The following is an 18,239-nucleotide window of genomic DNA, read 5'->3' as shown; positions in this document are numbered from 1 at the left end:
ACCTTGCACTTATCACTGGTTTATCACTTCCTTATGCTTTCTCCAGGTTAATACATCTGCCCCAAGAAGAGGAAAGAACAAGAGGGTAAAGATCGCCAAGTGTCTCCAATTGACATGTACAAAAAAAAAACCTGTTTCCTTAGTCCTCCAGTGGGGTACACGGAGGATGTCCCTAAGCTGCCTCTGACTGGGTACACTCAGTGGAAATGTTGGGAAGGACTCTTCTTCAAAACCAGTCATCCCTGGATGAAAACACATGTAACCTGTAAAATCTGCTGAATGTATGAACAAACAGATGACAGCTATGCACAGATGCTTAGCCGTAGCCCAGTGCCGTGCGGGAGCCACACACTGACCTGCTAATATAAACCATGAGGTTTCAGGAACCGACTGACCAACCCAGAATAATCCTGATTTAGGGTGGAAGTAATCCACCCATCAATAGTATGCTTGGAAGACAGCTATCTCTTTTTCTGAACATCGTAAATGATTAAAATATCTTCTTTCTGCTGCGGGGTACACTGGGCTCCACAAGGATAGACATTGGGGTGTAGAGTAGGATCGTGATCCGAAGCACCGACAGGCCCAAAAGCTTTGACCTCCACAAGATGCATAGCGCCGCCTCCTATATCACCCTGCCTCCGTGCACAGTTTGTAGTTGGTGCTTGCAGTGCAAGCATGTAACAGGAAGAGCTGCTCACAGCAGCTCTATAAAAGCTTTTTCTGGGGAAAAAAGAAGACTACAAGGGCTGCAGCAGAGGCACAGATTGTGCTGGATGTCAGTAGACATTGCCTGCTGCAGCTCCATCTCTCCCCCAGCGGCGCTGTACACTCCGTGTACCTACAGCAGGAGGCTCCGGTTTTCTTTCAAGTTAGTCACACACGGCTGGGGCTCTCCGGGATCGCGTGGCCGCACTTCGGGAGGAGGTAAGTGGGTCCCGCTCGCGGGACCCGTACTTTATCGCGATCCGGCGCGGCCGGTGGGAGGCGGGCCGCGCACGCTGGCGGTGGACACTGTGGCAGTACAGGCGATCCCACTAGATCACCAGGGCATGGGTGCAGGTCAGGTTTTCTCTCTAAACCTTTTTTACAAGTAGCCCGCAGTACCCGGTTGTTTTGCCAGCAGAGGGGATAATGCTTAGACCTGGATCCCCTCCCCCAGCCCCAGGGTGCCATTTTCTGCAAATGTTCCCGCCCTGGAGCTGCATATCTGTCTCTCCCTCACTCCCTGGCAGTGTCTGCCGCGCCATTATCCCTCAGCTTACTGTTCCTGGGAATGCTTGGGCAAATCCTCCTATGTAAAGCTGCCTGGTTTTCAGTGCTGTGACTTTACAAGACACTTAAGTATTCTACCTGCCTTTTTTAGTCAGTGTTAGTTAAGAAAGAGTGCACTTAGTCAGGGTTTCCTAGTACAATTACCCTGTGATATACATCCAGTTCTTACTGTGTACTGTTATATCTATTGTTATATAGCTGTGTAAGCTAGTCCAGTGCAGTATTATTGTTAGTAATAACCTCTGCATTGTACAGACTGTGACTATATGTGTGTGCATTTGATAGCTGAGTGGTGTCCATTTCGTGTCTTTCACTCAACCTGCTATCCCTATATTCTATAACCTGAGGGGGCTTGGTGCGTCAGGTTTTGTCTAATATAGGATTTTCACAAAGATATACTGTATTACGTATTTTTTTCTGTGATTTAGTCACCATATCTCTCCTTTATCTCTGCTGGTGCTGACTACACTGCGCAGGGGTTTGGGCTAGAGGTATTGTGCTGCTGACAAATTGTACTGTGTTACCTGATACTGCAAGTTATATCATGTCTGCTTCTGAGGGTAACGGTTCTGGGGCTGAACACACTGCCGGTGTTGCTGAAGCCGCAGATACCTATGAGGAGAATATAGCAGCTTTAGGCTCTGGCTCTGGGGGCTCCTTGCCCCCCAGTGGGACGGTGGCAACAGGGGCAAATAATGACCCGCCGTGGGCCGCTTTTTCCACGCTTCTGCATACGCTAGTTCATAAACTAACACCCCCTATGGGACCCCCAATGCCGGTGCAACCGTTTGTGGTCCCTGCAGCTAACCCGCCGTGGGCGGACGATTTATCTGCTCAAATAAAGAAGTTGAACCAGTCCCTGACTACTAAAAAGTCTGACCGTCGCTCGCCTACGTCCAAGGGGTCCTCTAAGCGAGCGCTTGTCTCCTCACAATCCACTGCTGTCACTGACACCTCGTCGGATGAAGACGGCACTTACACTGACCCCACAGGTTCTGACTCAGATACGGCTGATGGGGAGGGTGGTTCACATGTGGATGTTCCTGATCTTTTGGAGGCTATTCATTTAATTTTACAGATTACGGATGATCCCGAGCCATCCGTTCCTCCTAAGAAACCAGATAGGTTCAAGCGTCAGAAGGTGATTATACAAGTTTTACCTCTGACCACCTAATTGATATACGTCAGGAACCCTGGGAAAACCCGGGTACAAAGTTTGTGCCTCAAAAGAAGATGCTGGCTCGCTATCCCCTCGCGCCAGAGCTGTCTAAGAATTGGGAAACGCCTCCTCCAGTGGACTCACATGTGGCTAGGATGGTGGTTTCTTCAGCTCTACCGGTCACCACCGTCACATCTCTAAAAGAGCCTACGGATAAACGTGTGGAGGGTTGTCTGAAAGCGATTTACACCCTCACGGGTGCTGCACAAAGGCCCACTATTACAGCTACTTGGGCAGCAGAGGCTATTGAAGCATGGGCCTTGGAGTTAGATGCTGAAATCTCCTCTGACCATGCTATACAATGCTTGTCTTATATTGTCACAGCTTCTCGTTATATTAAAGAGGCGGCTTCTGATGCCGGTATCCTGGCAGCCAAGGCCTCTACTACGTCAGTCCTGGCTCGCCGGATAATGTGGCTGAGATCCTGGTCTGTGGATCTGGACTCTAGAAAAACCCTGGAGGTACTCCCTTTTAAGGGAAATATTCTGTTTGGGGAGGATTTAAATAAGACTGTGGCTGACTTGGCTACTGCCAAAACTGCCTGTCTGCCAAGTACTGCTCCTTCTGTGTCAAAGGCTAAAGGTACTTCCTTTCGCCCCTTTCATCCTTCAGGTAAAGCAAAAGGTCAGGCGTACAACAAGCAGGCCCGCACTTCCAAACCTGGTAAGCCTAAGCCCAAAAGAGCCTGGGCGGCCCGTCAGCCAGCTTCCAAGACAGATATGCCCGCCGCATCCCCCTGGGGGATCCAAGGGTGGGGGGCCGGCTTCTAGGGTATACCCAGGAATGGTTGAAGACAACTTCAGATGCCTGGGTACGGGAAGTCGTCACTCGAGATTACGCCATAGCCTTCAAAAACCGACCCCCTCATCGATTTTGCCAGACAGATGTCCCGTTGGACAAGACAAAGGCAAACACTCTACATTCAGTGGTACAGACCCTCCTGGATACAGGAGTCGTAGTACAGGTGCCTCTTGCACAGAGGGGCCAGGGGTAGTATTCTCAGCTGTTTCTAGTCCCGAAACCGAATGGGTCCTCCCGGCCCATTCTCAACCTCAAGGCATTGAACAGGTTTGTGAAGGTTTCCAGGTTCCGGATGGAAACCCTTCGCTCTATAGTTCTGGCCTTGGAACCTGGGGACTTCATGGTCTCCCTGGATATACAGGATGCTTACCTGCATATTCCTATAGCAGTGTCTCATCAGCAATACCTGAGATTTGTGATTGGCATCTGCCATTACCAGTTTTGGGCATTACCTTTTGGATTAACAACGGCTCCGCGAGTCTTTACAAAAGTCATGGCGGTGATGACGGTGGTACTCCGCCGTCAAGGGGTCAGGATACTGCCGTATTTGGACGACTTGTTAATCCTGGCAAATTCCCCAGAAGTTCTCCTGCGTCATCTAGATGTGACGGTTCGGTTTCTGCAAGCCCACGGGTGGCTCATCAACTGGAAGAAGTCATCCCTGATCCCTGCTCAGAGCATGGTGCAACTGGGAGCACTATTGGACACTCAAAACCAGCGGTTGTTCCTGTCTCAGGAGAAAGTCCTGAAACTTCAGGACAGGATTAGTTGCTTCCTATCTCATCCGCAAGTGTCGATACATTCGGCGATGCAGGTGCTGGGCCTCATGGTGTCAGCATTCGACATGGTGGAGTACGTTCAATTTCACTCTCGCCCTCTCCAGAGGCTGATTCTAGCCAAATGGGACGGCCTGCCTCACCGGATCAGGTCTCAAATGATCTTATTGACTCCGGAGGTTCGTCTGTCGCTGCTCTGGTGGCTCCGGGACCAACAACTGTGCAGGGGCCGTCCGTTCTGGATATCCGACTGGGTCCTGTTGACAACAGATGCCAGTCTAAGAGGTTGGGGCGCGGTGCTGGAGCAACACTCCCTTCAGGGGCGGTGGACCAAGGAGGAGTCCCTCCTCTCGATCAATATTCTGGAGTTGTGGGCGGTCTTCAATGCCTTGAACCTAGCCCAGCATTTAATTCAGAACCGTCCTGTTCAAGTACAGTCAGACAACGCCACCACAGTGGCTTACATAAATCATCAAGGCGGCACTCGAAGCCGCCTAGCAATGAAGGAAGTCTCACGGATTCTACAGTGGGCAGAACGCCATCTACCGGCCATATCGGCAATATTCATTCCGGGAGTCCTGAATTGGGAAGCAGACTTTCTCAGTCGTCAGGACGTGCATGCCGGCGAGTGGGGCCTCCATCCAGAAGTGTTTCAACTCCTAGTGGAAAGGTGGGGCCTTCCAGACGTAGATCTGATGGCGTCTCGACACAATCACAAGGTTCCGGTCTTCAGAGCAAGGACAAGGGATCCTCAAGCAGCATTCGTGGATGCGCTGGCGGTACCGTGGAGGTTTCGGCTGCTGTACGTGTTCCCTCCGGTGTCACTCCTGCCCAGGGTAATTCGGAAGTTCAAGCAAGAAAAAGGAATTCTGCTTCTCATAGCTCCAGCGTGGCCCAGACGGCACTGGTTCTCAGACCTGCAAGGCCTATCGTCAGAGCGTCCAATTCTACTTCCACAACGCCCAGACCTCCTCGTTCAGGGCCCCTGTGTCTACCAGGACCTAGCCCGGCTGTCTTTGACGGCGTGGCTCTTGAAGCTTCCGTCTTAAGGGCTAAAGGGTTTTCTGAGGCGGTCATTCAAACTATGTTGCGGGCCCGGAAACCGGCTTCGGCTCGGATTTACTATAGGGTCTGGCATTCTTACTTTGGTGCGCATCTAACAATTATGACGCTTCCAAGTTTAGTATAGCCAAGTTGTTGGCTTTTCTTCAGCAGGGCCTGGACTTAGGCCTGCGTCTGGCCTCCCTCAAGGTTCAAATATCTGCCTTGTCGGTGTGGTTTCAGAGAAAAATTGCGACCTTACCTGATGTGCCTACCTTTACTCAGGGTGTGTTGCATTTCCAACCTCCCTATGCCCCGCCGGTGGCTCCTTGGGACTTGTCGGTGGTTTTGGAGGCGTTACAAGAGTCTCCGTTTGAAACTCTTGGTTCAGCTGATCTTAAGTGGTTGACCCATAAGGTGGTGTTTCTGCTGGCTATTGCTTCAGCTAGAAGAGTGTCGGACTTGGGTGCCTTGTCTTGTAGTTCCCCATATCTGATATTTCACCGTGACCGGGCGGTTCTTAGGACTCGTCCCGTTTATTTGCCTAAGGTGGTTTCTTCATTCCACCTTACCCAGGAGATTGTGGTTCCGGCACTTGTTTCTCCTGATCTGTCTCCCAAAGAGCGGTCTTTGGATGTGGTACGGGCTCTCCGCATCTATGTGAAGAGAACTGCTTCTGTTAGGAAATCTGATTCTCTCTTTTTATTCTGTTTGGATTTCACAAACGGGGCTGGCCTGCTCACAAGCAGACTTTGGCCAGATGGATTAGAATGTTGATTGCACATGCTTATGTGAGGGCTGGTCTGTCAGCTCCTGCTCACATTACGGCCCATTCTACTCGGTCTGTTGGACCTTCTTGGCGGCCCGCCGTGGTGCGACCCTTGAACAATTGTGCATGGCGGCTGCGTGGTCCTCAGTGAACACGTTCATTAGGTTCTATGCCTTCAATACCGCCGCTTCCCAGGATGCTTCCTTTGGACGCCGGGTTCTTGTGCCCGCTACTGTGCATCCCCTCCCATAAGGAACTGCTTTAGGACATCCCCAATGTCTAGCCTTGTGGAGCCAGTGTACCCCGCAGCAGAAAACGAGTTTTATGCTAAGAACTTACCTTTGTTAAAACTCTTTCTGCGAGGTACACTGGGCTCCACAAGGCGCCCACCCTGATGCACTTAGCTTCTTTGGGATGGTATGGCATTAGCCGCTGACACTTCTCCTGTCAGGAGAGTGTGGTGTTTGTGGCAACTGGCAGTTGTCGTCTCTTTTACTTGCTACTGCATTGGGCTGGTTAACAAAACTGAGCTCCTGTGCACGGAGGCGGGGTAATATAGGAGGCGGCGCTATGCATCTTGGGAAGAAGGTCAAAGCTTTTGAGCCTGTTGGTGCTTCGGATCAAGATCCTACTCTACACCCCAATGTCTATCCTTGTGGAGCCCAGTGTACCTCGCAGAAATAGTTTTAACAAAGGTAAGTTCTTACCATAAAACTCGTTATTTTGGAGTATCGCTTACCCTGCCAATACATGTAAAAGGATGCACCATCATAACTCTAAGCAACCCTAAATTTGCTCAGAGTGCCTGTTGCAAGTATGCGCTGAAGCCTTTACAACTGCATACCAATTTGCAGTCGCAGGCTCAGATACGCCCCGACACACCTGCATTTTTTGAAGCCACACCGCATTACCTCTCTCAAACGCTCACTATCTGTCACTCACTTTGCAAGTAATTCCTCACTGTGTCCGTTGTTGATAATCAATTGCAGCATGTGCGCAGTGAGACTGACAAGTGCAAGTACGAAAATGATCAACTGCACAAACATCGGCATTTGTGTCCATCTCTGAATCAGACGCTAAGTGCTTCCAGTCCATACTATGCCACACTGAACAAAATGCCTCCCGTACTACTTATGCTGGACATTCTTACCCCAGCATTTTTACTGCTAAACAAACATGGCATTCAATATTCTTTTACAAATACACAGTAATGCAGTGGTGTCACTAGGGTCGGTGTCACCCACTGGTCCTCCTTCTGTATCAAACCATACAGAATCCTTAGCAATTATTTTTTTAAATGCTACTTATAAATTGTAATTCCTGTATATCACTGAATGTAATAGTGACATAAACAACTAGCAAATTTAAAATGATACATTTAAGTACAATATCATACACATAGTCTACCTCACCTCTCCCCCTCCTCTCATCATTTTGGTGTAACCTGGTGTTGTCTGCATCCACCTAGTGACGCCGCAGCAGTAGTGAATGATCCAGTGACAATTTGCCATTAATAAAAAGAGAATATTTTGCCATGTAAATCAATCCAATTGAATGATATGTTTGTGTGACACGGCCGTTTGAGATACTGTTCATAAGACATTTTAAAATATTCCATGCTTATGATAAGTGTCTTATACACAGACGAGTCACATTATTATGACCACCAGCCAGAGTAACCGTCATGTGCAGCATGGACAGCAGCTAGATGGACTGAACTGTTGTTTTAGACACACATCTGGTAGCCCCCAGGTTCATTTTGCCGGTAAGCTGCTCCACTGTAGCGTGTCGGTCGGCCCTCACTCACCTTAGCAGCTGACATTCACCTCCCACATCAATGGCACGTGGTGCTCTGCAGTTTCCACGTTGGTTATTCAATGGTGTCATTTGTCCAGTCATGATACACCTTCATCACAACAGCATGCGAACAGTTCACAAACTGCGCTGTTTCAGAAAATAAGAATTTACTTACCGATAATTCTATTTCTCGTAGTCCGTAGTGGATGCTGGGGACTCCGTAAGGACCATGGGGAATAGCGGCTCCGCAGGAGACTGGGCACATCTAAAGAAAGCTTTAGGACTATCTGGTGTGCACTGGCTCCTCCCCCTATGACCCTCCTCCAAGCCTCAGTTAGGATACTGTGCCCGGACGAGCGTACACAATAAGGAAGGATTTTGAATCCCGGGTAAGACTCATACCAGCCACACCAATCACACTGTACAACTTGTGATCTGAACCCAGTTAACAGCATGATAACAGAGGAGCCTCTAGAAAAAATGGCTCACTACAGCAATAACTAGAGATGAGCGCCGGAAATTTTTCGGGTTTTGTGTTTTGGTTTTGGGTTCGGTTCCGCGGCCGTGTTTTGGGTTCGACCGCGTTTTGGCAAAACCTCACCGAATTTTTTTTGTCGGATTCGGGTGTGTTTTGGATTCGGGTGTTTTTTTCAAAAAACCCTAAAAAACAGCTTAAATCATAGAATTTGGGGGTCATTTTGATCCCAAAGTATTATTAACCTCAAAAACCATAATTTACACTCATTTTCAGTCTATTCTGAATACCTCACACCTCACAATATTATTTTTAGTCCTAAAATTTGCACCGAGGTCGCTGTGTGAGTAAGATAAGCGACCCTAGTGGCCGACACAAACACCGGGCCCATCTAGGAGTGGCACTGCAGTGTCACGCAGGATGGCCCTTCCAAAAAACCCTCCCCAAACAGCACATGACGCAAAGAAAAAAAGAGGCGCAATGAGGTAGCTGACTGTGTGAGTAAGATAAGCGACCCTAGTGGCCGACACAAACACCGGGCCCATCTAGGAGTGGCACTGCAGTGTCACGCAGGATGGCCCTTCCAAAAAACCCTCCCCAAACAGCACATGACGCAAAGAAAAAAAGAGGCGCAATGAGGTAGCTGACTGTGTGAGTAAGATAAGCGACCCTAGTGGCCGACACAAACACCGGGCCCATCTAGGAGTGGCACTGCAGTGTCACGCAGGATGGCCCTTCCAAAAAACCCTCCCCAAACAGCACATGACGCAAAGAAAAAAAGAGGCGCAATGAGGTAGCTGACTGTGTGAGTAAGATAAGCGACCCTAGTGGCCGACACAAACACCGGGCCCATCTAGGAGTGGCACTGCAGTGTCACGCAGGATGGCCCTTCCAAAAAACCCTCCCCAAACAGCACATGACGCAAAGAAAAAAAGAGGCGCAATGAGGTAGCTGACTGTGTGAGTAAGATAAGCGACCCTAGTGGCCGACACAAACACCGGGCCCATCTAGGAGTGGCACTGCAGTGTCACGCAGGATGGCCCTTCCAAAAAACCCTACCCAAAAAGCACATGACGCAAAGAAAAAAAGAGGCGCAATGAGGTAGCTGACTGTGTGAGTAAGATAAGCGACCCTAGTGGCCGACACAAACACCGGGCCCATCTAGGAGTGGCACTGCAGTGTCACGCAGGATGGCCCTTCCAAAAAACCCTCCCCAAACAGCACATGACGCAAAGAAAAATGAAAGAAAAAAGAGGTGCAAGATGGAATTGTCCTTGGGCCCTCCCACCCACCCTTATGTTGTATAAACAGGACATGCACACTTTAACCAACCCATCATTTCAGTGACAGGGTCTGCCACACGACTGTGACTGAAATGACGGGTTGGTTTGGACCCCCACCAAAAAAGAAGCAATTAATCTCTCCTTGCACAAACTGGCTCTACAGAGGCAAGATGTCCACCTCATCATCATCCTCCGATACATCACCGTGTACATCCCCCTCCTCACAGATTATCAATTCGTCCCCACTGGAATCCACCATCTCAGCTCCCTGTGTACTTTGTGGAGGCAATTGCTGCTGGTCAATGTCTCCACGGAGGAATTGATTATAATTCATTTTAATGAACATCATCTCCACATTTTCTGGATGTAACCTCGTACGCCGATTGCTGACAAGGTGAGCGGCGGCACTAAACACTCTTTCGGAGTACACACTTGTGGGAGGGCAACTTAGGTAGAATAAAGCCAGTTTGTGCAAGGGCCTCCAAATTGCCTCTTTTTCCTGCCAGTATAAGTACGGACTGTGTGACGTGCCTACTTGGATGCGGTCACTCATATAATCCTCCACCATTCTTTCAATGGTGAGAGAATCATATGCAGTGACAGTAGACGACATGTCCGTAATCGTTGTCAGGTCCTTCAGTCCGGACCAGATGTCAGCATCAGCAGTCGCTCCAGACTGCCCTGCATCACCGCCAGCGGGTGGGCTCGGAATTCTGAGCCTTTTCCTCGCACCCCCAGTTGCGGGAGAATGTGAAGGAGGAGATGTTGACAGGTCGCGTTCCGCTTGACTTGACAATTTTCTCACCAGCAGGTCTTTGAACCCCAGCAGACTTGTGTCTGCCGGAAAGAGAGATCCAAGGTAGGCTTTAAATCTAGGATCGAGCACGGTGGCCAAAATGTAGTGCTCTGATTTCAACAGATTGACCACCCGTGAATCCTTGTTAAGCGAATTAAGGGCTCCATCCACAAGTCCCACATGCCTAGCGGAATCGCTCCGTGTTAGCTCCTCCTTCAATGTCTCCAGCTTCTTCTGCAAAAGCCTGATGAGGGGAATGACCTGACTCAGGCTGGCAGTGTCTGAACTGACTTCACGTGTGGCAAGTTCAAAGGGCATCAGAACCTTGCACAACGTTGAAATCATTCTCCACTGCGCTTGAGACAGGTGCATTCCACCTCCTATATCGTGCTCAATTGTATAGGCTTGAATGGCCTTTTGCTGCTCCTCCAACCTCTGAAGCATATAGAGGGTTGAATTCCACCTCGTTACCACTTCTTGCTTCAGATGATGGCAGGGCAGGTTCAGTAGTTTTTGGTGGTGCTCCAGTCTTCTGTACGTGGTGCCTGTACGCCGAAAGTGTCCCGCAATTCTTCTGGCCACCGACAGCATCTCTTGCACGCCCCTGTCGTTTTTTTAAAAATTCTGCACCACCAAATTCAAGGTATGTGCAAAACATGGGACGTGCTGGAATTTGCCCATATTTAATGCACACACAATATTGCTGGCGTTGTCCGATGCCACAAATCCACAGGAGAGTCCAATTGGGGTAAGCCATTCCGCGATGATCTTCCTCAGTTGCCGTAAGAGGTTTTCAGCTGTGTGCGTATTCTGGAAAGCGGTGATACAAAGCGTAGCCTGCCTAGGAAAGAGTTGGCATTTGCGAGATGCTGCTACTGGTGCCGCCGCTGCTGTTCTTGCGGCGGGAGTCCATACATCTACCCAGTGGGCTGTCACAGTCATATAGTCCTGACCCTGCCCTGCTCCACTTGTCCACATGTCCGTGGTTAAGTGGACATTGGGTACAACTGCATTTTTTAGGACACTGGTGAGTCTTTTTCTGACGTCCGTGTACATTCTCGGTATCGCCTGCCTAGAGAAGTGGAACCTAGATGGTATTTGGTAACGGGGGCACACTGCCTCAATAAATTGTCTAGTTCCCTGTGAACTAACGGCGGATACCGGACGCACGTCTAACACCAACATAGTTGTCAAGGCCTCAGTTATCCGCTTTGCAGCAGGATGACTGCTGTGATATTTCATCTTCCTCGCAAAGGACTGTTGGACAGTCAATTGCTTACTGGAAGTAGTACAAGTGGGCTTACGACTTCCCCTCTGGGATGACCATCGACTCCCAGCAGCAACAACAGCAGCGCCAGCAGCAGTAGGCGTTACACGCAAGGATGCATCGGAGGAATCCCAGGCAGGAGAGGACTCGTCAGAATTGCCAGTGACATGGCCTGCAGGACTATTGGCATTCCTGGGGAAGGAGGAAATTGACACTGAGGGAGTTGGTGGGGTGGTTTGCGTGAGCTTGGTTACAAGAGGAAGGGATTTACTGGTCAGTGGACTGCTTCCGCTGTCGCCCAAAGTTTTTGAACTTGTCACTGACTTATTATGAATGCGCTGCAGGTGACGTATAAGGGAGGATGTTCCGAGGTGGTTAACGTCCTTACCCCTACTTATTACAGCTTGACAAAGGCAACACACGGCTTGACACCTGTTGTCCGCTTTTCTGTTGAAATACCTCCACACTGAAGAGCTGATTTTTTTGGTATTTTCACCAGGCATGTCAACGGCCATATTCCTCCCACGGACAACAGGTGTCTCCCCGGGTGCCTGACTTAAACAAACCACCTCACCATCAGAATCCTCCTGGTCAATTTCCTCCCCAGCGCCAGCAACACCCATATCCTCCTCATCCTGGTGTACTTCAACATCTTCATCTTCAATCTGACTATCAGGAACTGGACTGCGGGTGCTCCTTCCAGCACTTGCAGGGGGCATGCAAATGGTGGAAGGCGCATGCTCTTCACGTCCAGTGTTGGGAAGGTCAGGCATCGCAACCGACACAATTGGACTCTCCTTGTGGATTTGGGATTTCGAAGAACGCACAGTTCTTTGCGGTGCTTTTGCCAGCTTGAGTCTTTTCAGTTTTCTAGCGAGAGGCTGAGTGCTTCCATCCTCATGTGAAGCTGAACCACTAGCCATGAACATAGGCCAGGGCCTCAGCCGTTCCTTGCCACTCCGTGTGGTAAATGGCATATTGGCAAGTTTACGCTTCTCCTCCGACAATTTTATTTTAGGTTTTGGAGTCCTTTTTTTACTGATATTTGGTGTTTTGGATTTGACATGCTCTGTACTATGACATTGGGCATCGGCCTTGGCAGACGACGTTGCTGGCATTTCATCGTCTCGGCCATGACTAGTGGTAGCAGCTTCAGCACGAGGTGGAAGTGGATCTTGATCTTTCCCTAATTTTGGAACCTCAACATTTTTGTTCTCCATATTTTAATAGGCACAACTAAAAGGCACCTCAGGTAAACAATGGAGATGGATGGATACTAGTATACAATTATGGATGGACTGCCGAGTGCCGACACAGAGGTAGCTACAGCCGTGGACTACCGTACTGTGTCTGCTGCTAATATAGACTGGTTGATAATGAGATGTAGTATGTATAAAGAAGAAAGGAAAAAAAAAACCACGGGTAGGTGGTATACAATTATGGACGGACTGCCGAGTGCCGACACAGAGGTAGCTACAGCCGTGGACTACCGTACTGTACTGTGTCTGCTGCTAATATAGACTGGATGATAATGAGATGTAGTATGTATAAAGAAGAAAGAAAAAAAAAACCACGGGTAGGTGGTATACAATTATGGACGGACTGCCGAGTGCCGACACAGAGGTAGCTACAGCCGTGGACTACCGTACTGTGTCTGCTGCTAATATAGACTGGTTGATAATGAGATGTAGTATGTATAAAGAAGAAAGGAAAAAAAAAACCACGGGTAGGTGGTATACAATTATGGACGGACTGCCGAGTGCCGACACAGAGGTAGCTACAGCCGTGGACTACCGTACTGTACTGTGTCTGCTGCTAATATAGACTGGATGATAATGAGATGTAGTATGTATAAAGAAGAAAGAAAAAAAAAACCACGGGTAGGTGGTATACAATTATGGATGGACTGCCGAGTGCCGACACAGAGGTAGCTACAGCCGTGAACTACCGTACTGTGTCTGCTGCTAATATAGACTGGATGATAATGAGATGTAGTATGTATAAAGAAGAAAGAAAAAAAAAACCACGGGTAGGTGGTATACAATTATGGACGGACTGCCGAGTGCCGACACAGAGGTAGCTACAGCCGTGGACTACCGTACTGTACTGTGTCTGCTGCTAATATAGACGGGATGATAATGAGATGTATGTATAAAGAAGAAAGAAAAAAAAAAACCACGGGTAGGTGGTATACAATTATGGATGGACTGCCAAGTGCCGACACAGAGGTAGCTACAGCCGTGGACTACCGTACTGTGTCTGCTGCTAATATAGACTGGTTGATAATGAGATGTAGTATGTATAAAGAAGAAAGAAAAAAAAAACCACGGGTAGGTGGTATACAATTATGGACGGACTGCCGAGTGCCGACACAGAGGTAGCTACAGCCGTGGACTACCGTACTGTACTGTCTGCTGCTAATATAGACTGGATGATAATGAGATGTAGTATGTATAAAGAAGAAAGAAAAAAAAACCACGGGTAGGTGGTATACAATTATGGATGGACTGCCGAGTGCCGACACAGAGGTAGCTACAGCCGTGAACTACCGTACTGTGTCTGCTGCGACTGGATGATAAATAATGATATAAAAAATATATATATATATCACTACTGCAGCCGGACAGGTATATATTATATAATGACGGACCTGCTGGACACTGTCTGTCAGCAGAATGAGTTTTTTATTTTATAGAATAAAAAAACACCACACAAGTCACACGACGTGTGTTTAACTTTTACAGGCAGACATTCACAATACAATATAGTATACTATATACTGGTGGTCAGGTCACTGGTCAGTCACACTGGCAGTGGCACTCCTGCAGAAAAAAAGTGTGCACTGTTTAATTTTTTAATATGTACTCCTGGCTCCTGCTATAACCTAACTGCTCCCCAGTCTCCCCCACAATTAAGCTGTGTGAGCACAGTCAGATATTATACATAGATGATGCAGCAGCACACTGGGCTGAGCACAGATATGGTATGTGACTGAGTCACTGTGTATCGTTTTTTCAGGCAGAGAACGGATTATATTAAATAATATAAAACTGCACTGGTGGTCACTGGTCAGTCACTAGTATAACTAACTAATACTATCAGCAAAATTCTGCACTCTCTGTCTGAGTACTCCTCCCAAGCTCCAGTAAATAAAGTGTCACTGTCTCACTCTGTCACTAGTATAACTAACTAATACTATCAGCAAAATTCTGCACTCTCTGTCTGAGTACTCCTCCTAAGCTCCAGTAAATGAAGTGTCACTGTCTCACTCTCACTCTCCTATCTATTTCTTCTCTAAACGGAGAGGACGCCAGCCACGTCCTCTCACTATCAATCTCAATGCACGTGTAAAATGGCGGCGACGCGCGGCTCCTTATATAGAATCCGAGTCTCGCGATAGAATCCGAGCCTCGCGAGAATCCGACAGCGTCATGATGACGTTCGGGCGCGCTCGGGTTAACCGAGCAAGGCGGGAAGATCCGAGTCGCTCGGATCCGTGTAAAAAAAGCTGAAGTTCGGGCGGGTTCGGATTCCGAGGAACCGAACCCGCTCATCTCTAGCAATAACCCGATTTTTTGGTAACAATAACTATGTACCAGTATTGCAGACAATCCGCACTTGGGATGGGCGCCCAGCATCCACTACGGACTACGAGAAATAGAATTATCGGTAAGTAAATTCTTATTTTCTCTAACGTCCTAAGTGGATGCTGGGGACTCCGTAAGGACCATGGGGATTATACCAAAGCTCCCAAACGGGCGGGAGAGTGCGGATGACTCTGCAGCACCAATTGAGAGAACTCCAGGTCCTCCTCAGCCAGGGTATCAATTTTGTAGAATTTTACAAACTTATTTGCTCCTGACCAAGTAGCTGCTCGGCAAAGTTGTAAAGCCGAGACCCCTCGGGCAGCCGCCCAAGATGAGCCCACCTTCCTTGTGGAGTGGGCATTTACAGATTTTTGGCTGTGGCAGGCCTGCCACAGAATGTGCAAGCTGAATTGTACTACAAATCCAACGAGCAATAGTCTGCTTAGAAGCAGGAGCACCCAGCTTGTTGGGTGCATACAGGATAAACAGCGAGTCAGATTTTCTGACTCCAGCCGTCCTGGAAACATATATTTTCAGGGCCCTGACAACGTCTAGCAACTTGGAGTCCTTCAAGTCCCTAGTAGCCGCAGGCACCACAATAGGTTGGTTCAGGTGAAACGCTGAAACCACCTTAGGGAGAAACTGAGGACGAGTCCTCAATTCCGCCCTGTCCGAATGGAAAATCAGATAAGGGCTTTTACAGGATAAAGCCGCCAATTCTGACACGCGCCTGGCCCAGGCCAGGGCCAACAGCATGACCACTTTCCATGTGAGATATTTTAACTCCACAGATTTAAGTGGTTCAAACCAATGTGACTTTTGGAACCCAAAAAACTACATTGAGATCCCAAAGTGCCACTGGAGGCACAAAAGGAGGCTGTATATGCAGTACCCCTTTTACAAACGTCTGAACTTCAGGGACTGAAGCTAGTTCTTTTTGGAAGAAAATTGACAGGGCCGAAATTTGAACCTTAATGGACCCCAATTTCAGGCCCATAGACACTCCTGTTTGCAGGAAATGTAGGAATCGACCCAGTTGAATTTCCTCCGTCGGGCCTTACTGGCCTCGCACCACGCAACATATTTTCGCCAAATGCGGTGATAATGTTTTGCGGTTACATCCTTCCTGGCTTTGATCAGGATAGGGATGACTTCATCCGGAATGCCTTTTTTCCTTCAGGATCCGGCGTTCAACCGCCATGCCGTCAAACGCAGCCGCGGTAAGTCTTGGAACAGACAGGGTCCTTGTTGGAGCAGGTCCCTTCTTAGAGGTAGAGGCCAAGGATCCTCCGTGAGCATCTCTTGAAGTTCCGGTTACCAAGTCCTTCTTGGCCAATCCGGAGCCACGAATATAGTGCTTACTCCTCTCCATCTTATCAATCTCAGTACCTTGGGTATGAGAGGCAGAGGAGGGAACACATACACTGACTGGTACACCCACGGTGTTACCAGAGCGTCTACAGCTATTGCCTGAGGGTCCCTTGACCTGGCGCAATACCTGTCGAGTTTTTCCCAACGGTTTATAATCATGTGGAAGACTTCTGGGTGAAGTCCCCACTCTCCCGGGTGGAGGTCGTGCTGAGGAAGTCTGCTTCCCAGTTGTCCACTCCCGGAATGAATACTGCTGACAGTGCTATCACATGATTTTCCGCCCAGCGAAGAATCCTTGCAGCTTCTGCCATTGCCCTCCTGCTTCTTGTGCCACCCTGTCTGTTTACGTGGGTGACTGCCGTGATGTTGTCCGACTGGATCAACACCGGCTGACCTTGAAGCAGAGGTCTTGCGGACCATAAGCCCTGGATATTCCTTCCCTGTGTGACTGCTCCCCAGCCTCGCAGGCTGGCATCCGTGGTCACCAGGACCCAGTCCTGAATGCCGAATCTGCGGCCCTCTAGAAGATGAGCACTCTGCAACCACCACAGGAGGGACACCCTTGTCCTTGGTGACAGGGTTATCCGCTGATGCATCTGAAGATGCGACCCGGACCATTTGTCCAGCAGGTCCCACTGGAAAGTTCTTGCGTGGAATCTGCCGAATGGGATTGCTTCGTAGGAAGCCACCATTTTACCCAGAACCCTTGTGCATTGATGCACTGAGACTTGGCTCGGTTTTAGGAGGTTCCTGACTAGCTCGGATAACTCCCTGTCTTTCCCCTCCGGGAGAAACACCTTTTTCTGGACTGTGTCCAGGATCATCCCAAGGAACAGAAGACAAGTCGTCGGAACCAGCTGCGATTTTGGAATATTGAGAATCCAATCGTGCTGCCGCAACACTACCTGAGATAGTGCTACACCGACCTCCAACTGTTCCCTAGATCTTACCCTTATCAGGGAATCGTCCAAGTAAGGGATAACTAAAATTCCCTTCCTTCGAAGGAATATCATCATTTCGGCCATTACCTTGGTAAAGACCCGGGGTGCCGTGGACCATTCATACGGCAGCGTCTGAACGGATAGTGACAGTTCTGTACCATAAACCTGAGGTACCCTTGGTGAGAAGGGTAAATTTTGACATGAAGGTAGGCATCCTTGATGTCCCGAGACATCATGTAGTCCCCTTCTTCCAGGTTCGCAATCACTGCTCTGAGTGACTCAATCTTGAATTTGAACCTCTGTATGTAAGTGTTCAAAGATTTTAGATTTAGAATCGGTCTCACCGAGCCGTCCGGCTTCGGTACCACAACAGTGTGGAATAATACCCCGTTCCCTGTTGCAGGAGGGGTACCTTGATTATCACCTGCTGGGAATACAGCTTGTGAATGGCTTCCAAAACTGTCTCCCTGTCAGAAGGAGACATCGGTAAAGCCGACTTTAGGAAAACGGCGAGGAGGAGACGTCTCGAATTCTAATTTGTACCCCTGAGATATCACCTGAAGGATCCAGGGGTCTACTTGCGAGTGAGCCCACTGCGCGCTGAAATTCATTGAGACGGGCCCCCCACCGTGCCTGATTCTGCTTGTAAAGCCCCAGCGTCATACTGAGGGCTTGGCAGAGGCGGGAGAGGGTTTCTGTTCCTGGGAACTGGCTGATTTCTGCAGCCTTTTTCCTCTCCCTCTGTCACGGGGCAGAAATGAGGAACATTTTGCCCGCTTGTCCACGAAAAGACTGCGCCTGATAATACGGCGTCTTCTCATGTTGAGAGGCGACCTGGGGT

The sequence above is a fragment of the Pseudophryne corroboree genome, chromosome 9 (assembly GCF_028390025.1).
Source record: "Pseudophryne corroboree isolate aPseCor3 chromosome 9, aPseCor3.hap2, whole genome shotgun sequence".
Classification (NCBI taxonomy): Eukaryota; Metazoa; Chordata; class Amphibia; order Anura; family Myobatrachidae; genus Pseudophryne; species Pseudophryne corroboree.
Note: the sequence above shows the minus strand (reverse complement) of the source record.